The sequence below is a fragment of the Lepus europaeus genome, chromosome 2 (assembly GCF_033115175.1).
Source record: "Lepus europaeus isolate LE1 chromosome 2, mLepTim1.pri, whole genome shotgun sequence".
NCBI lineage: Eukaryota > Metazoa > Chordata > Mammalia > Lagomorpha > Leporidae > Lepus > Lepus europaeus.
Window position 1 is genome coordinate 41,650,340 of NC_084828.1, and position 25,603 is coordinate 41,675,942.

Below are 25,603 nucleotides of genomic sequence, written 5' to 3' on the forward strand. Positions count from 1 at the left end.
GTAAAATGAATAAAAGGAAAGTGAATTTGGCATTCAATTATTAGTATCAGAATAGAAAGTAAGTTTTGATCACTTTTTTTAGTATTATCAAACGATTTGTCAAATGAGTGGTGCGAACAGATACCCCAGTGAAATTGGAAAAGATTTAAAATGGGCACTGGCTTTGTGGTGCAGCAGGTTTAACTGTTCCCTGCGAAGCTGACCCCATATTTCAGAGGTCTGGCTGCTCTACATCCCATCCAACTCCCTGCTGATGCATCTGGGAAAGAGAAGAGGATGGCTTGAGTATGTGGGCCTCTGACTCCCACAAGGAGACGAGGATGGAATCAACTCTCTTAGCCCCAGCTGCTGGGATCACTGGGAGTGAACCAACAGATGAAAGCCATCTCTGTCTTTCCCTCTATCTGACAATCTGCCTTTCAGGAAAATAATATAAATACATATTTTTAAATGTTTAAAATAAGCTAGTGTTTCTGGGCTGCAGCCATGGAAGCCTCCACGGTCAGGAAAAATGGACCAAAGTCCCAAGATTCCACCTGGGTAGCACAGCCATTTTGTGGTCCAGCCTTGTGGTGCCGAGGATGCCTCTTGGCCCTTGGCCTCTGATCAGGCTCTCATACTGACCTCAGTAGCCCAGCTAGTCAATCACAGTATGTACACTTGCAGCCCAGCATGAGCCTGAAGGGCCTGGCCTAAAAAAAAAAAAAATTAAAATAAGTTCTCTGAAAAAATACAGAGTAGGCTGTCTTATTTCACTAAGCATAATGGTCTCCAGTCGCATCCATTTTGTTGCAAAATACAGAATTTCATTCTTCTTTATGTCTGAATAGTACTCTTAAATACCATTCATATGTAAAAATTCCACTAAAAACCTATAGTTAGTATATAAAATATTTTGCATTATACTTGAAGTCTTACTGATATTGTAAGAATAGATCTTCATTAAGGTTCCGAATGAGTGTGCTTCTAGCAAATATATTTGTTTATTATTTCATTTGGATTTATCATCAAGAGTAAATTTTATTCCTCCTTTACAGTTTCTACACCTCAAAATTAAAGAAACAGTCACTAAAATATGTCATTAGTTGGTTTGTTATGCTTAATATTTCCAATTTTCTCAGGTATTTCCTATCATTTCACTTCAGTTTGCTTTCATTTGGGAATAGGTGAAGTTACCATAGAAAAGACAGATAAACAAAGAGAACAAGTAGATAATTTGAGAAAACTAATCTGCTAACATATCTGTGCGTTCTTACAGAATTCTTTTTTTTTTTTTTTTTTTTTTGACAGGCAGAGTTGATAGAGAGAGAGAGACAGAGAGAAAGGTCTTCCTTTTTGCCGCTGGTTCACCCTCCAATGGCCGCCGTGGCCAGTGCACCAAGCTGATCCGAAGGCAGGAGGAACCAGGTGCTTCTCCTGGTCTCCCATGCGGGTGCAGGGCCCAAGGACTTGGGCCATCCTCCACTGCCTTCCCGGGCCATAGCAGAGAGCTGACCTGGAAGAGGGGCAACCGGGATAGAATCCGGCGCCCCAACCGGGACTAGAACCCAGTGTGCCGGTGCCGCAAGGCGGAGGATTAGCCTGTTAAGCCATGGCGTCGGCCCTACAGAGTTCTATCCATTTGTCGTGAAAACATGAATGTCGTCTGTCAGACACACGCCTTTAATTAAGTAAAGATATTTTGTCAAGACTGAGAAAAGTGAAATTGGTAACATAGCCTATGAAAAGGTTGCAGCAATTGTCTATGTCTGAATATCTTAATCTTTCTGATAGCTCTATTAGACATATTCAGGGCAGACTTTTGCAATATATTTCTCATCCAGTCATTAGCAAAAAAAAAAAAAAAACAAAAAAAAAAAAACCAACAACAACAAAAAAAAAGCACCCTACATACATTTTATAATATTTGGTTATTTTTGCTAACTCATGTTTGATTGAGTTTAAGTATTTATTTTCAGTTGTATCACTATACATTTATTTGCCTCTAATTTTTCTTTTTCTTATGATATTCCTTTTAAGTTTTATTGGTAGCATTATGCTAGCTTCCAAATATAAAATGGAAGATATTCCTTAATTTTTCATTCTTTTGAAGAATGCTTATATTATTAGTATTACTTCTTATTTGTTCAATACAGTTTGCTTGTGAGTTCATCTAGGCCAGAAATTTTCTTTGTAGGCACATTTAGTTTGTTTATTTGATAAGCAAGAGAGACAGGTAAACAGAGATAGAGCTCCCATCTGCTGGGTCACTACCCAAGTGCCCACGGTGACCTCTTTCTGAAGCCAAAAACTGGGAGCCACATACTCAGTCCTGGTCTCTCATGTGGATGGCAGGGACTCAATTACTTGAATCATCGTTGTTGCCAGCAAGGGGTGAATTAATAGGAAGCTGAATTCAAAAGTTGGATGTTGGGGCCAGAGCTGTGGCATAGTAGGTAAAGCTGCCCCCTGCAGTGCCAGCATCCCATACTGGCACCAGTTCAAGTCCCAGCTGCTCCTGCTCTCTGCTATGATCCAGCTCTCTGCTATGGCCTGGGAAAGCAGAGGAGGATGGCCCAAGTCCTTGGGCCCCTGCACCCTTGTAGAAGATCTGAAAGAAGATCCTGGCTCCTGGCTTCGGATCTGCACAGCTCTGGCCTTTGTGGCCAGCTGGGGAGTGAACCAGTGGATGGAAGACCTCTTTCTCTCTTCCTCTCCTTCTCTCTGTTTAACTCTGACTTTCAAAGAAATAAATATTTTTTAAAAGTTGGATGTGCATAGTGAACTCAAGCATTATGATATGGGATGAGAACTTCTTATCCCAGGCCACAGCAGAAAGCTGGACTGGAACAACTGGGACTAGAGCCACTCTCACAGGAGAGCACTCAGCTTAGCGGATAAGAAGTTCCCATCCCATATCATAATGCTTGAGTTCACTACGCACATCCAACTTTTTAAAAATATTTATCATTTATCAAATTAAGTTTATAGTTTATAAGATCATTTTGATGATAACTTGAAAAATAGTGTCTTTTAGTTAAATATGGATGTTGCTCTTCCTATTACCTTATATTTGTTCATTAATGTGCTACTATCTTATTATCAGGTTCTATATCTTATGTATGAAAAATTATAGATTATATAAGGCACTTAAATGCAATATTATCTTCTTTAAATAAAGCTTATTTTGATACACAGTTAGGCTGAGGATGCTGGAAATCCTAGATCAATCTAGTCCATTTGGTGACTTATTCATATTTAGGCTTCAGATGTGGACGTTTATACACCTACTCACCTTTCATTCTAAGATGTAAGATGTTGGAGTCCCATCACAAAGTCAAAGGGGTTATTGAGAACCCTCTCTAGCCAACTGGGGGCTCTAATATTTGCTGGCAACATTGTTCAGCTTGTCACTAACCACTTTACAAATCATCAGAGATGTTAAGAGAGAAAAGTGGCAAAGTACATTAGACCCATCACTTGGACTTCATTCCGTGGTTTTGCCCTGTAATTGTTAACTTGCTTTTAATAAATTCAAACTAAGACCTTGGCCTTTCTAAATTTCATTTATATTCCTGTTGGTGGGAATGTGCTCTGAAATCTAGGAATAATTTGTCAGACAATGTTAACTGATTCTTTAGTTTTAAAGCCTGAGAAAAGTCTACAACATGAGGAACAAAGCAAACAGGAAGAAAATGACAATTGGTACAAATAGATAAAACAGAAGAAAATATCAAATGAATTCTAAATTAACCCACAGAGACAAGAGGTAGTAACATTTCAGAAAAATTTAATAAAAATACAACATTCAGAAATATAAATGTATTCCTGGAAAGTCAGTAAAGGCAATAAAATTAATAAAATTGTTTAAGATATTGAGTGAAAAATTGAAAAGAATCTCAAAAATTTCAACAAATACATTGGATACTGTGAGGAAAAATAATTTAAAATATTGAAAAACTCAGTATATTTTGTAACAAAACTTCTAGTAAGAGAGAAGAAATTAAGGAAAAAAATTGATTAAATATTAAGTAAATTTTAAAGAATTGATCAGTAGATAGAACAGGCTTAATGACTAGAATACTCAGAATAATGAATGAGAATAATGAATTATGAAATATAACAATATTCTGAAATCAGGAGAAATGATAAATAAACCTGAAATTAGATGTAGGAGTCTAGAATAATAATGTGTCCATTTTTGAAAATTAAAAATTGGAGGCAGAAAGGAATTTAAAGGAAAAACTCCTCAATTTTATGAAAGAAATGCAATATAAAATTCTATCTATAATATATCCATCAAAGATGAAGGTGGAATAAATACATTTTTAGTTGTGTCAGCTTTCTAAACAATTACCTCTTATGCACTTGTTTTTTTAAAAGTAGTTTAAAGACACATTCAGAGTATAAAGTATTAACCAAAGCTTTTTGTTCTTAAGTACAGCCTCTACAAAAAAAGACAGACATAAACAAAAAAATATAGCTCACATCCTAGCAAAGGGTGTCTGAGAATTCCAGATGGACAAGAAATATTTCTTGAAAATTAGACATAGAACAGGCATTGACTGGAACAGGAAAAGGGAGGGGTCCAAGAATATCTTCAAGAGACCTGGAATTGTGGTGCAGAGAGGGAAGCCACATCTTAAGACACTGGAGCTCTGCTTGTAGTCCACCTCGCTGCTAATGTTCCTGGGAAAGCAGCAAAGGATGAGATCCCAGTTCCTGGCCTTGGCCCTTTGTAGCCACTTGGGGAGTGAACCAGGAGATGGAATAACTCTGTCTCTCCCTCTCTCTGTCACTGACTGCAAAATAAATAAATATTTTTAAAAATCTTCAAAAATGTTAAACAGAAAATATAAATACTTGCTGAGTTTTGTCAAGATTATTAATTTTTAGTATTTATAACATGTCGATGCTAATTTCTTATTTAAATAATAGGCCCTATGTTTACAAATGTATCCATTAAAATACTACTATTGATGTTTAAAGTAAATATAATTATTTCAGAAGATAGCAATGGACCAATGTGTATAATTTTAGAGTTAGAAAGAGAAAGAAGAAAACATAGTGTTTTTGAAACCAAGCATGAGGAGAATTTCAAAATGAAAGGTGCAGTAAATATTGATCCACAATATCCAAGGTTAAAGTGTCATGGTGATAGAATGCTATAGGCTATGTCAAGATGGAGGTTTCTAGAAAAATGACAGCAACGTCAAACCCAGGTATTCAACAGAATGAAAAGTGTGAGAGACATCGGGAAAGTGATATTACAAATCACATAAAGGAAACACAGTTTAAGTACTTATGGTGAACAATATAGTCTACAGATTAGAGAGTTGATACAGAAAACATGGAAACACTGTTATGAGAAACTTTAGAATGATTAAAGTATTATATTAATTCCATAGCATTCAAAACTAGAATCGTGGCGCTCCGAGTCTCAGGAAGAAGCATTGTGTGACAAACTGTTGTCCATCTTGTTCAAAAGTGATTCAAATGTGACTATTATTCAACAAATTCAAAAATAAAAGAGTCCAACCAAATGAAGACGAGGAGAGAAATAAAGTCTGTTTCCTAATTTAAACCCATTGTGCATTAGTCATTATGTTATGGGAACTGCTAATATTTAAATAAACAAAAATTATGACTAGTGACCTTGTAATCTCAGAAGGAACCATCGTTAGCCTTCAGACAACAGTCCCTATGTTTCTCATAAACTAAGAAAAAAACCTGTACAGATGTGTAAGCAGAAAATATATAGTAAAGCCTGGGATTGGGAAGTTAATTTCCCTGAATATCACCTCTTTATATTTAGAAAAATTTTTTATAGTTTTAAATTTTAAATTTCTTTAAATTTAAATTTTACTTCAATTCTTCATTTCTCTTTCTTTTATACAAACATTTATGTGTTTTACTTGAAAGAGTTACAAAGACAGATGAAAGAGATAGAGAGAGAGATCTTCCATCCGCTGGTTCGCTCCCCAAATGGCCTCAATGGCCAGGGCTGGGCCAGGCTGAAGCCAGGAGAAAGTAGCATCCTGCAGGTCTCTGACATGGGTGCAGGGTCCCAAGGACTTTGGCCATCTTCCTCTGCTTTCCCAGGTGCCTTAGCAAGGAGCTGGGCTGGAGGTGGAACAGCCAGGAAGCTAACTGATGATCATATGGAATCCAGAGTCACAGGCAGCAGCTTAACCCGCTGTGCTGCAGTGCTGGGTGCTTAATCCTTCATTTTCAATGAAACTACTTTTAAGACTTCTGTTTTCCTTATTAATATATTTAGTGCACTTAAGCCTTTGTAAGAAAATGTCATAGAATGGGTGTTTATGAACAGAAATATTTCTCACACTTCTGAATGCTGGGAAGTTCCAGGTGAATGTGCCTGCAGGTTCAGTCTTTTTTTTTTTTTTAAGATTTATTTATTTATTTGAAAGTCAGAATTACACATAGAGAGAAGGAGAGTATGCACAAGAGAGAGGCCTTCCATCCCCTGGTTCACTGGTTCACTCCCCAGTTGGCTGAAACAGCTGGAGCTGTGCTGATACTAAGCCAGGGCCATGATCCTCTTCCTGGTCTCCCAAGTGGGTGCAGGGGCCCAGGGTCTTGGATCATCTTCTACTGCTTTCACAGGTCATAGCAGAAAGCTGGATTGGAAATGGAACAGCCAGGACTTGAACCGGTGCCCATATGAGATGCCAGCTCTGCAGGCGGTGGCTTTACCTGCTACACCACAGCTCCAGCTCCAAGTTTCAGTGTCTTATGAGTGCTCACCTCCTGGTTCACAGACAGTCTTTTTGCTTTGTCCTCACATGGTGGGAAAGGCCTCGGCAAATCCCTGGGCATTTTTTGTATTATTCATGGGGCCAGCACTGTGGTGCAGTGGGTTAAGATGCTGTTAAGACACTATACCTCACAAAGGAGTGCAAATTCCAGTTGCATGGAAAAGCAGTGTGTGATGGTTCAGGTTCTCTCTCTGTTCTCTGCCACATACATGGAAGACCATTATAGATTTCCCAGCTCCTGGCTTTGGACTTGCCCATCCTTGGTTGTTGTGCCATTTGTGGAGTAAACCAATGGGTGGAAAAATCTCTCTCTTTCTATCGCTCTGCCTTTTAAATGAGTAAACAAACAAGCAGATAAGTATGGCTACACTCTCACCTGTTAAAGCCCCCAACTCTAGCTATTATCATATCATGTGAGATCTGAGATTTCAACTACACATTAAGATGGTACATGTATGCAAAGAACAATTAAGCATTTAGCACATGGCACATATCATTTTATTTTAAAAAATAACTTCAGAAGGCAAGATCATAAAATTTTTCAAGAATATATTCATAAGCCTGAGGATAGGTTTTGAAGTTTTCTAGAAGTTTTTTTTTTTAAATTTTATTAACTTTATTTTTAATTTAATTTTATTTGGCATACAAAGCCAAAATAAAATAAAAATAATTCTTACTTAAATTAGATAAAACATCTTGTGGTGACCCAAATAGATAAAGTTATTATTTTTTTCTTGAAGGAAATTTAACCTCATGTCAAAACAGGAAATACTATGCTATACTCAAGTTTCTCCAGATGAAAGATGAAAGAAAAAATCCAATATAACCTACTGCCTTAAGAATTAGGAAAAGAAGGAAAAATGACATTCTTAGATGAAAGGACTTTAAGATACTTTTAAAAGTAGAGGCGAGGCATAGGAATGAAAGCAATAATCATACTATGAATAACATGAGAATTTAATGATTTCATAAAACTAGCATATATATATATACAATATATATGCATAATCATTTACTACTTTACTAATAAGCATAAGTTGCTAAAGGAAGAACAGTGAATTAGAGAACAATTTAGAATATCTCCAAACAATGCTTAGTCCTGATAGGAATGCTTTTCTAAATTCATTCTATTAGAAGCGAATAGTCAATCACTGACTCCAGAGGTGATATTAAACAGTGAGATTTATCTTTCAGACCTCTGATAAAAATAATATGCAAGACTTTAACAGTGTTTATCAGATCCCACTGGATTTCTGCCCTCAGTGCATATGGTAAAATTGCACTTCTAGGCCATCTGATAAACTTGAGCATTACCATGTGACTTGATTTCATTGTTGAAATTTAAGAAGAAATGCTGAATGTCATTTCTAGGTGAACTTTTTGAAACGTGGCTCACACTTTGTGACATGATTTAATTATTCTTTTCAAGGCTCCTGAATCAGAATGAAATATACCAAAGTTCCCAATCAATCTACAGCCAACACACACAGATATGTTTCAGTAAGAAATGTTTCAGATAGAAGAAATAAATTTTTAAAACACCCTGAAATTTAACTTTTCGGTGTCTAAGAAAAAAAATTTAGCTTTTAGGTTTCTAAATCTAGCTGTTCAAGAAAGCATTAACTCATAAGGCCAGAGTAAGTTTAACACTGCACGTTCCCCAGTAGATCTACCTTCAAATTGGCCATTGGCAGTGCTTGGGAATTAGTTAGAATATTATGTCTGGATGACAGGATGTTAGCAAGACTGAAAGCTGGGGCCATGCTTTAACAGTTTTTCCAGCTAATTCATGAGAGCAATGCAATTTATTGTAAATATCTATTTTCATTTCAAGGATATGAAGCTTGTGTATCTAACTGAGCTTGGTCACTTAGTCACAGAATAACTAAATGATCAGCATTTTCCTTCACCTCCATCTTTTTTCCTAAGCACATGTGTGTTTCTTTGGTTGGCAACATTTTGAACATTTGTCATTTGAAATTGTGGAAGAATAAAGCACATCCTATGTGACTTCCCTGGGAGGGACATTTGGAAGCATTTTCTATGCATCCTCTGAATTTTGGCCTGTACTTCTTTTCCCTTTGTTGATTTTGTCTGTATCGTTTAGCTATAATAACCCATAATCATGAGCATAACAACTTCAGAGTCAAATGAGTAGTTCTACCAAACTGTCAAGCCTGGGCATGGTTTTGAAATACCCAACACAGGTACATAGTAGCAGGGTGCTTCTACAGCAAAACCACAAAATATGTTGTTTTGGCTTAGGACTCACACAGTCAACAATGTTGGTATTAGAGGCTGGAAAAATATTAACAAATGTCATTCTATGTAAGTATGCTTGGTATTTTATTTGTTTACAGATAATTCCCCTAATGTACTTATAGCTCATAGGGAAGAGGGTTTTTTTAAAGATATAATTTATTTATTTGATTTTTTTAAAATTTTATTTATTTGACAGGTAGAGTTTTAGACAGTGAGAGAGAGAGACAGAGAGAAAGGTCTTGCTTCCATTGTTTCACTCCCCAAATGGCCACCACGGCCAGCACTGTGTAGATCTGAAGCCAGGAGCCAGGTGCTTCTTCCCGGTCTCCCATGCAGGTTCAGGGGCCCAAGCACCTGAGTCATCCTCCACTGCCTACCCAGGCCACAGCAGGAAGCTGGACTGGAAGAGGAGCAGCTGGGACTAAAACCCAGCCCCCATATGGGATGCCGGAGCCACAGGCGGAGGATTAACCAAGTGAGACACGGCGCCGGCCCCTATTTTATTTATTTGAAAGGCAGGATAGAGAGAGAGAGAGAGAGAGAGAGAGAGAGAAAGAGAGAGAGATCTTCTTTCCACTGGTTCACTCCTCAAATGGGCTCAATGGTCAGGGCTGGGCTAGACTGAAGCCAAGAGCCAGGAGCTTCTTCTGGGTCTCCCATGTGGTTGCAGGGCACTAAAAAATTGAGCCATCTTCCATTGCTTTCCCAGGCACATAAGCAGGAGCTGGATCAGAAGAGAAGCAGTCAGGAGAAGAACCCGCACTCATACGGGATGCTGGCACGGCAGGTGGCTGCTTTATTCATTCTTTTTCCATTACCAAACCCAGGGAAGTGTTTTAAGAAAGAATTCCGAGAGTATATTTTCCTTCAAGCTACCTTTTAAAAGTATTATTAAGATATTGTAACTATATAATACAATGCCTCTACATGTGGCATATTAAAATAAACTCTTTTAAAATAGGTTCCTGGGTTGGATCATTGCTATTGTCTGGATGTCTATATTCCTTCAAATTCACATATTGAAACCTAATCATCCAGGTGACATTAGGAGCTTGTACCTTTGGAGATGATTAAGTTATGGGGACCTAGACTTATGAATGATATTTGTGCCATTATATTAGTGATCCAAAATATCTGCTTTGCCCTTTCTGCCACATAAGGGCACAGCAAGCAGACTCCATCTGTGAACTAGGAACAGGGCCCTCATCAAACATTGAGTCTGCCAACAATTTGATCTTGGTTTTCCCATTGTCCAGAACTGAGAAATAGATGTCTTCTGCTTACAAGCTACAGCTGTTGTTTTCAAGCTGACCTATTTATGGAATTTGTTATAGCACCCTCAATAGACTAAAACTATCCCAGACCTTATAAAACACAGAACTTAAAACTTAGAGGAACTGGTTGAATGGTATGCTATATACTAGATGGATATTTGTAGCTTTTTGTAAGCCCAACATTACTTCATAAGACAAAGTAATAATAATAATTCATCATTTTTGCCAGCTTTCTTAGTGGATCTGGCTTAAATAAGAAGTGCTTGCTTAAGGTCTCACATGCAGTTTCATTCAGATACTGGTTGGAGATAGAGTCATCTGGCAGCTAGGTTGTTGGCTTCTCACAAAGAAGATTGAAAGAGCTGAGGGAATCTCTCTTTATCTCTATTTGGTCATTGCATATGCTCTGCCAAGCATGGCAGCTTCCCTGTAGTTAAAGCACTTTCACTGTGGATCAAAGCTCCCAAGGAGCGTGCCCTGAAAGAAAGCCAGGACAAAGCTTTATTGCTTTTTATGATTCAGATTCAAAAGTCATAAAATAGTATTTCTGCTGTAAGTCACTTGTTGATATTATTACAAAAGTGTCCCTAGGTTCAAAGGAAATAATATGATCTCTATCAACTAAATGGAAGATTTTCAATTCCATAGTGAAAAAAGAAGGGGTGGGATGGGATCAATTATGTTCTGGGGCCAACTCACAGGGGCAGATTAGCATTATTTTGCCCTCAGTGGCATTGCACTGATAGCATGAAATCAAGAATAGTAGTAGTATTTACTTTATAAAAACTGACAAGTGCAACAAATTCTGTAGCCTAATTCCATGTGCATAGAGTTAGTTGTTAAATATTTGCCAGTATGCCACAAATGTGATATATGCTAGAACAGCTGTCTTGGTAAAATTCAATGTGCTTCACAAAACATTCCTACCATTATAAAGTGGAGGGGATTAAATTGTGAGTGGAAGGTATCAGGTCCAAGGCATATAAGCTTGGATGATAGCAGTAATGAGGTAGGAGGCATAGGTGAAACATAGGCCGTTAAGATGTCCCTGAAGAACCAAGAATCCAGAAATTTGATCATCCACAGGATTTACCCTTAAAAAAGAAGAGTTTGTACTTAGTTAAAAGCTGGATAGGTTCATCTGATAAAGCAACTTACATTGAAAGGGGGCTCATAGAATCTATTCATGGATGACTTCAGAAGTTCAGAAATATGCAAATTCTTTACATCAAAACACAACAAAATGTTATATATATGTATATGTGTGTGTGTTGTGTGCATGTAGTTGATGATTAGATAACAAACAGAAGTTATTTCAATTGATTTTATGATCTAGAGACTTGATGGCAGTTAACCAAGGCCAAAAACACTGTAAAAATACTTACATGATTTACATTCATAGTTTTCACCTCATGAGAATCAAGAAGATATATACACATCAAAGAATGTATGTACTGTCTTTTAAAAAATAATAACTTCATTATATTCACTTAAAAGACTTAGAAGTGATGAATAGTTAGAATTATAAGCTAAATTTTGCTTCTGCTTTCCAAATTCATATACTGAAGCCTTAAGTCAAAATACCTCAAAAGGTGACTGTATTTGATGATGGGGAACGTTAAGCAGCAATTAAGTTTAAATGAGCCCCTATGGGCAGACCCTACTCCTATTTGACTTGTATCATTGTAACCAAGATTTGGATACACAAAGACACCAGTAACAAAAGCGAACAGATAACTATGTGAAGAGTTAACAAGAGTAACAAGAGTGTAAGTTCAGGAGAGAGGTCTTAGAAGAGATCAACCCTGATGCCACCTTGATCATGGGCTTCTAACATCCAAAGCTATTGCAAAATTTTTTTTCTCAAGCCACTTATTCTCTAGTATTTTGTTGTGGGAGCCCTAGCAGACTAAAACCATCAGAAAAAGTAAGTTGTAGGGCTCAGATGATGAATATTAAATTCTAACTTCCCCCTCAAAATGTCAGTGATTCTTTAGAAAAATGACTAATACTTTACTCAATCTTTAATCCTTTACTCAATCTTAATTTCAATCTGCATACCTGTGTCTTCTTGCTTTCTCTCTTTCCATTGTTTTTGTGGTAAGAATACTTAAGGCTTATGCTTTTAGCCAATGTCAAGTAAACAGCATATTAAGAAGGAAATCCTGCCATTTATAGCAACACGGATGATTCTGGAAGACATTGTGCTAAGTCAAATAAAACAGACATTGAAAGGAAAATACTGTTTGATCTTACACGTGCTGGTTTCGGACTTCTTGATCTTTCCTTTATTTCAGTAAGAAGCTTTTTCAAAGAATAGTAGGCACGTACTGATATCTCTTTACTATGCAATTTGGCAATGTCTCTACAGAAATTAGGTTGAATATCACAAATGAGATAAGTTACTAAATCTAATGAACAAATATCTATTTACACTTATACATATACAGTATTAGACACTATAGTACTTATTTAAGTGCATATCCCCACCTCTGTACCCCAGTAGCACTCACTGCTCTTTTCTCATTTTAACCTTGATCAGTTTGGGACATTTGCTTTGGTGGTGACCTTTACCTTTTCCTTGGAGTGCTAGGAGACACTTTTCAATGTGCTCCTCATATTTCTACCTGTCTTTTGAACAGACAGTTTTGGTTCAGGGTTATCTTTTGTGATAGGTCCTTCTTCCTTCAAGGAGTTCCTCATCCTAACCCAAAGAACCTGTGAATATTTTGTTACTTGGAAAATCTAGTTTTGCAGATGAAATGAAGAGCCTAAAATAAAGAAATTTTTAATCACACAAACACAGATAACTTTCTAAGGTTGAAATCAGAAGGAGAAATCAGAACAATCCAAGGGCAAATTATTATTTGTGATGTCTCCAGCTGTGAGATCTAAGGGTACATGGGGAAGTATCAGAAAAAGGCCTATAGTAACTTAGGGTAATTCCCAACAAGGTAGAGCAGGGAAATAATGATCTAAAATCCTTAATCACTAGGAATTAAATTCTGCAGCAACCTGAATGCACTTAAAAGTGAATTATTCTCAGAGCCTCTAGATAATAGAGCAGCTGGCCAACATCTTTATATCAGATATGTGAAACCTGGAGCATAGAAATCAGTTAAACCAACCCAGATGTCTGACCTACATAACTGTGAAATAGTAACTTTATGTTATTTTAAGCCACTAGGTTTGTGATAATTTGTTATGGCAGCGACAGAAAATGAATATGCTTTTCAAGGACATTCATGTTTCCACCAGCCTAGGAAGATAGAGATGAAATCGCCCTCCAGAGAAAAGGACATGTTTGTTTGCTGTCCAGTGTAATATAGATAATATCTTCATTCAGGGCAGAGATCAGACAGGTTTGCTTGCAACCATTACAAAAAAAAAATGAAATTTTCTATATACAAAGTTCTAAAATGGAACACAAAGTCACTACATAGTCTCCATCTATATTCACCTGTATTACTCCAGTGGGGCTTGGGACACAGGGCAAACTGCTGTACGTAGAAAGCTGGTGTCATGTTTCTGATTGTCTCAGACACCAAAAGCGTGTTGTGTTAGGCTACCATTCCTGAAATGTTGGAAAGGTTTCAAGGAGGGTAAAATCTCAGACAGTACAATATTGAGTTCTTAGGTATTGACATGCCCACTTTTGTTCTAAATTGGTTGTTATTCTTACATATCACACTATGTGAATAATTGAATTACCTATAAGGTTTCCACATACTTATACGCTCATGTCTTCACAAATCTGCACATTTCCCTGTTTTTATCTTGCTTTGCATTCAGACAAAAGAAACAGTTATGAGAAATCCATATAATGCCTCATCCACCAAATGTTTATGTAAAATGAAATTCCTCCATGTAACTGGATATCACTTCCCCATAAGAGTTGGAGTCTATTCTTGCCCTTAAAAATGGACTGAATCTCTTATCGAGGAAATGGTCTTAGTGACTTGATTCACAAATAAGATGCAAGTAAGTGACATCCTAAGATTTCTTGTTTTACAACTTCTTCCTCCTGGAAATATACAGTCTGTAGAAAACAAGACACCTAATAAATATCCAGTTGTCATGAGACTGACCATTTGCTCTTAGGAAAACCCAGCTAGCCACTTGCAGAAAGAGCTGGCCAATCAGCTAACTCATTCCAGGTTCCAGACCAAAGATAAAAGTCATTTTCCATGTTCAGCCCAGTTGATTTTTCAGTCACCACCCAAAATGGTAACTGATTGGGAGACTGTTGATGGAGAATTGTTCTGATGGGCCTCATCAACACACAAAATTGTGTGGGATAATAATTATAGCTTCAGTTATTAAGTTTTGAAGTTCTTTGTTTACATCAATACATAACTGGAATCATTATTTGAGTGACCTCTTTTTAAATCAATTAGAACAAAATAAAAGTATGTTCTGCTTCTGAATTATTTATTCTCTTCTCAATATCTAGGCTAGCCAACTTCTTACACTAAATCATACATCTTAAAAAAATGTCTGGAGTCAGATATTTAACACAGTAGTTAAGATGCTTGAAGGGATACCTGGATACCTGCAACCGGTACCGGAGAGCCTGGGACTGAGTTCCCACTCTGTTCCCAATTCAGGCTTCCTGCTAATGCCTACATTGGGAGGCAGCAAATGATGGCTTAAGTGTTTGGATTTCTGCAACTCATGTGGCAAATAGATTGAGTTTTGGCTTCCTGACTTTTACCTGGTGCAGACTCAGCTGCTCTGAGCATTTGGAAAGTAGGCCTAGACACGGATGGAATATTTCTCTCTTTCTCTCTCTGATTTTCAAATGTAATTTTTAAAAATCCAAGTTTTCCTATACTTATTTTACTCTTCAAACTACATATCTATTTAATTATTAGATGCCATTTACATATCTGCTTAATGAATCTTTGTCTTCCAATTCATTTATAAGAAAATGCCTCTACATCATGTTCTTGACTCATGGTAGAGTTTCTTTGCTTAACCACCAGAAGACCCATTACTAGATTTTTGTTCATAGCACTCTGTAAATCTGATAAGGATTAACATGTTCTTTAGTAGCTCACCAATACTAAGAGGGTTTATAACAACATTTACGTGAAAGAGTGCAAAGCACTCTTGCTTCCCTGGGGAACCTGCACCAGCATCCAGTGGTTGCCATGTGAGTGTTTATTATGGAATCCCAAATCATTCAGTCATCAATGAATTCCATTTAATGGGAGTCAGGGTAATTTCCATTAAGGAATACATGTCTGTTTCATTTAAATATTAGAAAGAATAGGCAAAAAATAAAGATTGAGGACTTGGTATGTTTGTGGCTTCCACTATATATATTCATTCTCTCTCTCTCTTTCTCTCTATCTCCTTAAGATTTATTTATTTACTTGAAAGACAGAGTTACAGAGAGAGACAGAGAGCTATTCTGTCTGCTGGTTAACTCCCAAAGTGACTGCAACGGCCATGGCCAGGTCAGACCAGAAACAGGAGCTTCACCTGGGTTTACCACATGTGTTTGAGTGAAAGGGGCCCAAGCACTTGGACTATCTTCTGCTCGTTTCCCAGGGACATTAGCAGAGAGTTAGATTTGAAGTGGGGCATCTGGGACTCAAACAAGTGCCCATATGGGATGCCAGCTGCAAAAGATGCTGCTTAACTTGCTATGCCACAATAACAACACCACTTTTTATTTATTTATTTATGATTTATTTATTTATTTATTTATTTATTTGAAAGTCAGAGTTACACAAGAGAGGAAAGGCAGAGAGAGAGAGAGAGAGAGAGAGAGAGAGAGAGAGAGGTCTTCCATCCTCTGGTCCATTCCCCAACTGACCGCAACACCCAGAGCTGCACCGATCTGAAGCCAGGAGCCAGGAGCTTCTTCCGGGTCTCCCACGCAGGTGCAGGGGCCCAAGGACTTGGGCCATCTTCTACTGCTGTCCCAGGCCATAGCAGAGAGCTGAATTGGAAGTGGAGCAGCCGGGTCTCCAACTGGCGCCCACATGGGATGCGGGCACTTCAGGCCAGGGCGTTAACCCACTCCGCCACAGCACCGGCCCCCTCTTTTTATTTTATTTAGGGTTTTTATTCCCCCTTGAATCCTTAAACCTATAAGTGTTAACCTTTCACACACACACACACACACACATTCACATATCTGAGAAGTTCTTCTATCACAAGAAATGTTTCCAAATAAAATTCAACAAACTCTGGACATATGTAGAAGTAGCAAGAGTCAGCAAAATGACACAGTAATCTAATACTGGAGCATCCTAGTATTTCAAGGTTTTTGACAGACATCAAAAATGTTGTCAAATTATTACCCAGGGCTTTGAACTACAAGGCTTTTAGTTTTGAGGAGGCTTTAATGGGAAGAATCAACTATCATTCACTGAAATAGATAAAACTTTGAAGCTAGAGCAAAAAAGTAAAATTGATTTTTAAGAGCATGAAGAAAAGTACTCTGTCCACGTAAGAATTTTCAGACTGAGAAAAATGCTTCCAAAATTACCAAATGCCTAAAAAGGCATTTCAGAGCAAAGATGAGAAAATGATTGAAAGCTCTAGAACTGAATGCCCCAAGGAAACATTACACTTGCAATTCTATGCAAATACATTTTAGCTGTTCATCTTTTAACAGACACAGAAAAGATAGATTTTTATTCCAGATACTTTTAAGGTAGAACATCAAAGACTGATTTTCTCCAGATTTCTCAACATTAACTCTGAGAGAGATTTCATTATATTAAATCTAGTGAAATAGTTTACTGTAAGTATAAATAATGAATGGTTTATGAACTACTTACATAAACCTTTTGATACTAACAGCAACTAAACAGCCCAGCATGATAACAGCTGTTCATTCATCCAATCAAAATTATTGAGGACACAAATATACCTACATGTTTTCTAATGCTAGGTATATACAAGAGCACCAAGCATGCAAAATTCTCCCACCTAGAGATTACATGTTACTGGATAAAGACAAAGAAAAAATAACACAAATAATATACAAAAATTTAATTGGAAATGTGTATAAATGGAAAGTATGCATGGGAATCAAAAACTTTCACAGCAAAATAATTTTTTCCATTTCCCTAAAAACCCAATGAAGTACATTTGTGTAATATTCAAATAGTGATCAGGACATGAAGTAAATTATAGTGGCATAAGGCAAACATGAATGACAGGTGGTACAGTTGGTTACTATCGGTAAGATAAATTAAAAACTCTCTCAACAAATTGCTTGATTGTATATTTCAGTAGCTCAAGAGAAAATGAATTAGTGTGCTCTCTCCCATTTCTCCACATATGTAGTGCCCTTGTGTTTCCCATCCTTTCAGTATAATAAATGTCTATTGTTTTATACAACTACACGCATGGTGATGCTTTTACATTCAAAGAGAAATTGCAACAGGTGCTTGTTAAATATGACATAGAAAACTTTATTCAAGACTATTACAGGGGCCGACGCTGTGGCTCACTTGGTTAATCCTCTGCCTGTGGTGCCGGCATCCCAAACGGGTGCCCGGTTGCTCCTTTTTCACGCCAGCTCTCTGCTGTGGCCTGGGAGGGCAGTGGAGGATGGCCCAAGTGCTTGGGCTCTGCACCCGCATGGGAGACCAGGAGGAAGCACCTGGCTCCTGGCTTCGGATCGGCACAGCGCAGCACTAGCTGTATCGCCCATCTGGGGAGTGAACCAATGGAAGACAGACCTTTCTCTCTCTCTCTTTCTGTCTATAACTCTACCTGTCAAAAAAAAAAAAAAAACTTTTTTAAAGACTATTACAAAAGGAGCAATTGACCTGAAATCTGCTTACACAAAATAAAGAGCATTTTTTACATTTCTTTTTTGCATTTTTATTAATACAAAGAGGACAAATTTCATGTATTTCATAGATGCAATTCTAAGAAGGTAGTCATACTTCCTCATCCCCCTCAATATCCCCTCCTTCCATCCTTTCTTTTTTTTTCCCTTTAATTTTTGCATTAACATCATTTCCACTTACTACATAATCACAGGCTTCTAGCACCACCAATCGTACCATTCAACAAGAAAGAAGTAGAAAGACTGCTGTTCCACAGAAGTATAGTCAAGGGCTAATGCAATAATCAAATTATAAGGTGTCAGTTTCATTCTTAAACATGTTTGTAACATACATTTCTGCCACACATCAGAGAAAACATGTGATGTTTGTCTTTGGGAATGGTTTATTTCGTTAAGCATAATGGTCTTCAGTTGCAAAAGATGGGATTTAATTTTTTTATGGTCAAATAGTGTATGTATATCACATTTTCTTTATTCAGTCATCCATTGATGGACATCTGGGTTGATTTGGTATCTTAGCTATTGTGAATTGAGCTGCAATAAATATAGGAGTAAGAAAATATTTAAGTTTCAGAGTGAATGAATGCAAAAGTACTAGAAAATGTTGACTGAAAGTTATTGAACATGATTAGATTAGGCAATCTGTGGTCATTTATTGGTGCATTGTTTACTGTCTTCTACCCTTCTATAAAGATTGAAGCCTTAGGAAGCTGTCGTGATTATTGTATTCCTTCTTGAAAGAGATATCCTGGAGTGTAGAATATTTATGTATCCAAAAACAGAACAAGTTTTCTAAAGTGTGCTGAGAAAAGGTAGGTAAGATATATTTAGTGAGAAAGAAAATTGTAAATTTTGGTCAAGCAGAAGGAAATGTTAAGGTTATTTTGGTCATTACACAATAGATTCCAAGTATATGCACTTCAAGATACCATTAAGTAACATATTCCATCTATCTCTTTCCCATAGGATGAAATTGTGCTGCACTTGATTAGTCTTTCTCTAGTTTTCACATGAAGTAGAAAATTTGCTGCCTGTGGAGGTTCTCTAGGTCATTAGAAATGCTGATCAATGATCAGTCAAGTTGAGTCACGCAAAAAATTCCCATAAATGTACATCTCTATCTTGGCCTTCTTGAAATACAGACCACTGGCCTTAAAATACATCAAATTCCTCAATGATTAAAGCACCCATTAATCCTTCCAGGGTACACCTTCAAGTTATCCCTAGGCATTGCTATATTAGAGTAATTATTTTATTACTTCATTAACCCACAACTTTACTTTCCTCCAAACTTGAATTCCTCCAAAATTGAAGGAACCCTCTTCCTGGGAAGGAAATTCCTATTAAAATCTTCATTTGGATGTCATTATTATGAAAAGCCTCCAGGAATGTTATTATAGATTGATTGAGACACCTTAATCATCTCCTAGAATGCCCTAAGAACACTACACAGCAGAGTACAGCACTGGCATAACCTATACAAGGCTAATCAAGGCACTGCACATGGTATTATCATTAAATATCAATTTCAGGCTAATCACAGTTTTCTACACAATCTCATTGCTGACCTCAATAGAGATGACTTTTGGTAATAAATAGCAAATAACATCCTACTCATATCCCTTAATTTTCTTAAATGATTTACATCTAAATTTACATTTGTTATAGTCAGTGTAATAAACCAATATTAGTCACATGGCAACAATCTTTATTTAATCATACCAAGGTTCCTTCACGCATTGTGGCTTCAGAGTGTTCAGAATGGGGCAAGTTTGTAGTGTAGCAGTTAAGACACTGCTTGGGACACTCACATCCCCTATCAGTGTGCCTGCGTTTGAGTCCTGGTTCTGCTTCTGATTCCATCTTCCTGCTAAAAAGCATCACAGCAGGCAGAAGATGAGGGCTCAAATGCTTGCAACCCTGCTATACATATGAGAGACATGAATTGAATTCCCGGATTCTGACTTCAAAATTCTCCTTTTGTGGGCATTTGTGGAGAAAAGCAGTAGATGGGAGGTTTCTCTCTCCCCCATCATCCTCTCCCTCTCTCTCTCTTCCTTGCTTTCTAAATTAAAAAAAAAAATCATAATTGCCAGATAACCTTTTCTAAAAGTGTTCAGGAAGCTCTTTGGGTCAGAATTTGTGATCCTATGTGATTTATTGGAAGGTTGGAAGGACATCTTTCAACCTTTTGAAAATAAACCAGAATGATAATATAGTCTATGAAATCCAAATTCATGGTTAACTGGTCCTTGCTGTGAGGAAGTTGAGTCATCAGAAAGTACATCATTTTCTTTTCCAGATTAGCTAATTGTAAAATTTAGAAAAGTTTAGAATTTCTACTTAACTTATAAATAAGTAGAAATCCAGTTATCCTTTGGTGGAGATCACAGGACTTTACAATTTACTCTCAGCATCAGCTATTAGATAGCACCATTTGTGAAAGACACAGTGGATAAGCAGTATGTTTAGATATGAAATACTCTCAAAAATCAACATGATTGACTTCATCCCTGGGACTCTGACCAATCTGTGAACATTTCTCTTATTTTCAAGATCTCTTACTCTTTCCCTGTATCAGCTCTTTGACCAACATCTTTGTTCAGGCTTTGTCCCTTGGTTCAGCTATATTCCTTTCTCACAAGTCAGATAATTCCGAAAACTAGTTAACACCTTTTATCAAATCCACTTGAGATGGGTACAAAAGGATTTTAACTGATGGTAGTAATAATAATGATGATAATAATAATGATGTTAATAAAACAGACAACATAGGAGATATGTTTAGATTTTCAATTAAGATGCCAGTTAGGATAGCTGTATCCCACATCACAGTGCCTAGATTTGATTTCTGCCTCTGATTCCTGACTCCAGATTTCTGCTAATGTAGATCCTGGAAGGCAGTGGTGGCTGCCCAAATAATGAGGTTCTTGATGTCTATGTGGGAGACTAGGATTGAGTTCTTGGCTCTCAGCCTTGGTCCAGCCTAGCCTCAGAGTAATCAGCAAAAAGGATATCTCAGATCGTCTCACTCTCTCTGTTTTTCTTTCTTTCAAATTAATTAGTTAATCAGGGACAGTATCTTAAAATCACAAAGTATCTGTGCTGATGGTCATAGAGTCACAATTATAGTTAGCCCATACATGAGATGAACTGATGATATACTCTAAAGTACATTTGAGAATAGCAACAGTCAAGCATGATGACATAGACCCTGAGTCTTGTGCATCTCTACAGCTTCTTTGGATACATCTGTGTTTGCACAGGGACCTGGCATTACAGGATCAAAGAAAATCTATGAAAAATTTTTGATGTGAGATAAAAAGTTCCATATTTCTTCAACTCTATTCTCATGTCTAATATTTGAAACCTTTATATTTAACTGTCTCTAAACATACATTTATTGATTTATTTATTGATATATTTATTTGAAGCAGAGAAAGAAAGAAAGAAAGAAAAGGTAAAGTCTTCTTCCATTGGTTCACATCCCAAATTCCAGCAACAGCAAGGGTTGGGCCTTGGTCTGAAGAAACAAACTCATTCTAGATCTCTCACATGGGTTACAGGGATCCAACTACTTGAGCCATCACCTACTGCCTCCCAGGATGTGTAGTCCAGAAGGAAGCTGGAATCAGAAGTAGTGCCAAGCACTCTAATTGGGAAGTACAGACCAAGGATTATCTTATCTACTAAGTCAAACTCTCAACTACTGCTGTAGTCTTTGTATTCTATTCTTGTACAACCTGAGGACACAACCATTTGAAAATATAATCCAGGATGCAGGCATTTGACCTACTTTTTTTAACACACATTGGTCAACGATTCAGAGAAATTAGACATAAGGGAAAAATCTAAATGGACAAACAGGCAATATGCTATCCATATAAATGAAATCAGCAAAAATTTCCACTTTTTAGCTCTTGTGATCAATTCAGGTAATACTTAGTTCAGAAGAAACCTTCCGAATGGGATGAAAATAAACAAAACCAGAAGTTCCTGTCTCTGGAAAAAGTCTTCTGCTGCTTCCATAACCAACTGGGCAGCTGGTACATTAATCAAGTAAATTAACTCAATTAAAACACTGATTAGTCTAAAAAGTATAAAGAATAAAGGCCATGGTCAAATAACCATGAAATCCCAAGGATATTCTGTTAAAAAATTAGGGATCTACACAGCAGAAGCCTGGGAAATCATTACCAACCTGGATGCATTTATTCTTATAATTAATCATACTGTGGAGTAGAGCTTCACTATATCCAGAATATGCTGATAGGAACAATTTCTTCACACTAAAAAGAGTCACCAAATAAATATGTATGAGCAGAAGTTTCCAGGTAGTGACTACTTTTATGATGGCAAGAGAAACACATTTAAATTATTGTCATTGATAAAGATGATGATATACATTACAGTAGAAAAAAATGATTCCCCAATCTTCTTAGCTTTATGTAATCTCTTATTGGAGTCAAGTGAATAATTAAGAAGCAATAATTTGCTTATAGTCATGCAAAGAGTTTTGTGATAACAGACAGCATGAAAGGAGGAAAAAAAAAGAGAAGAGAGTTGCAAGGGGAAGTGGGTACAACTGCATGAAATTGTTTAGTGGTGTTCAAAGAACAGGATAGCAATAAAGACACCTGGTAGGATCTCTAAAGCAGCTTTGTGACTCATTAACAACAGGTGAGGTAGGGTTGTGCCATTGAAATACCTGTTCCACTCACCTTTAAATTGCCACACTTTTTTTTTTTCTGTATTAGACTAAAAAATTCAATAAAATCATGAGGATCACAATTTATAATAAAACATACTGAGTGGCCAGGGAGTTGGGGAATATAAGGAGGGGTATAAGTGTATATAGTAAGAAAATCCGAATGTGAAATAAAACAAAAAGGCCTAAATTTGCTTTTCCCCACTCTGGGTGGGGAATCTTGATACAAAAAAAAAGTTGGGTGACATGTGCCTATGTGAAATTCTAGATCCAAGATTTCAATATACAATTGATTTCAAAATACAATTGATCAATTTCTGTGATCGATACAGAAAGCTCTGTGATAGACTTGAAGGCAAAGGTAGGAACATATGGAGATGTTTGGGAAAAGAAATTTGAGTAACAAATTGGAATGTAGAGTGGATATTTTAGGTGGGTACTATGTATAAAATGGGTGTATTTCCCACGTACTTTCCAGAAAAAAATCCACTTTCTACCAGTTATTTAGTTGATGTAAATATTGGATTTGCCTCTACTGCTCCTCTATATCAAACATTAAGCAATCAAGTATTCCAGGAAGGCATTGAGAGATTGCTGTCATGACTAAGGGATTGGCTGAAGGGGCATTTGAAAACCCTTCAAAGTCATTGTTATCAGTTTTGCATGGCCAATATGCAAAACAGATGGCTCCTGGAGGTTAACAATAGACTAACAGGATTAAACAAGGTGGTTGCTCAGATTCATTCTGTTTAATAAGGGGTAAATTTCATAGGAAATGCAACAAGCCAAGAGGGACAGCAGGTCACAAGGTTAATGCCTTATTATCTATACAAATTTGTATTTCATCCAGACACAAAAGTCAGGTTGCCAGATTTAACAACTGAAATAGGAGCCCAGTTACATTTGAATTTCAAATAAAAATAAATACTTTTTGGTATAATTATGCCTCACTATTGAGTTGAACAAATAATGTATTTTAACTGTTGGTCCCATATGATATTCTTGCAGATTGAGTTTACCATTATTATTATCATGTGCAATGGGAATATTTGGACTGTCATGATCTAGTAAATCAGGACTACGACTTTGTGACAATTTAAAGGATGAGTCTTTTTCTAATTTGTCTTGTTGCAACATAATACCGGAATCTGGGTGAGATATAAGTAAAAGAGGTTTATTAACCTTACAGTTCTGCAGGCAGAGAAGTTTAAGACTTGCACTATATCTGGTGAAGGTCTCCAGCTATATCATAACATGGCGGATGTCAACACATGATGGGAGCACGTGTAAGAAGGGCAAGTTGCCTATTGTGGAAGAGAACAAAATGCCAGAAGCAATCTTGTTTTTGTTTGTTTTTTTGTTTTGTTTTTGTTTTTGTTTTTGATAGGCAGAGTTAGTGAGACAAAGAGAGACAGAGTGAAAGGTCTTCCTTTTTTTGTTGGTTCACCCCCAAAATGACCACTACGGCCAGTGCGTTGTGGCTGGCATGCTGCGCTGATCTGAAGCCAGGAGCCAGGTGCTTCTCCTGGTCTCCCATGAGGGTGCAGGGCCCAAGGACTTGGGCCATCCTCCACTGCCCTCCCAGGCCACAGTAGAGAGCTGGACTGGAAGAGGAGCAACTGGGACAGAATCCGGCACCACAACCAGGACTAGAACCGGGGGTTTCGGTGCCACAGGTGGAGGATTAGCCTATTGAGCCGTGGTGCCAGCCGAACAATTATTAATATATCAGGTCACATTGATAAGAGCCTAGAATGCCAAGTAGGAGGGCATAGTGGCTGGTTTTAGAGTAATAAAAAGACACACTGAAGAAGGCGGTACGGAAAGAGTGACTGCACAAATCATACATTGTAGAGAAGGATATCTCCCACTTGAGGAAAAAGGAATAAACTCTAGGCCTTAGACTGGAACCCGGTACCAAATCCAATACAGAGAGTATTTGAGTTGAACAAGATAGCAAAGCCTCTATTCCCTGATCAGTCTTTAGTACTCAGCTTTTGCCAGAAGGAAAGTTTTCAACTTCCCTTCCCCAACATGTGGAAAACTGTAGAATAAGACTCTTGCCATTGATGAATAGGCTGGAAAATTGAATTTAGGGCTTGCCTTAAAACATAGAGCTTAGTCTGCTATAGTGTGACCCAATACCAGAAAGCCCAAAGGCCTGTTTTCCTAGGCCAATACTTACATGTGCAGCTTCTTGATCTTCCTTGTATTCAGAGACCTGTACCCTGATGGGATGAACTTGTCTTAGCCTGTATCCCTGCCATTGTGTAGTATACAATGACTGTGTGACTCAAGTATAACCCAGCTTAATGCTAGCCTGGGCAAATAGAAGACTAACTTTACCACATGTTCCCCAGTTCTAGCAGATAACAAATCGGGGAGAAAGGGGATAAGGAGAATAGAGAAAATACACAGGGATTTGCATTGAAGTTCAGAACTGGGCTGGCTACAATAAGATGCAGAACCAGAGTGAGGACGGAAGTCCATACTCCCAGGCCAGGCCTCAAAGACAGAGCTTCTAGATCTGAGAAAGCATCAGTTGGAGCCAAGTAATCTGATAGAAAAGGTGAGTGTTTCAGCCTGTATCACCCTCAGATTCTCACACTATTTTATCTGTAAAACAGTGTAGCCACCTGTAGCTAGGAGACACAGGTGTAATTCAACTTAGAGTCAGCCTAGACACTACAGTGACAGTCAAGACTGCCTTCACAGCCAACCGCACTGTCATCAATGCAGATACTCCATAATTTTAAAAAAATGAACAAGAAACATCTGAGGA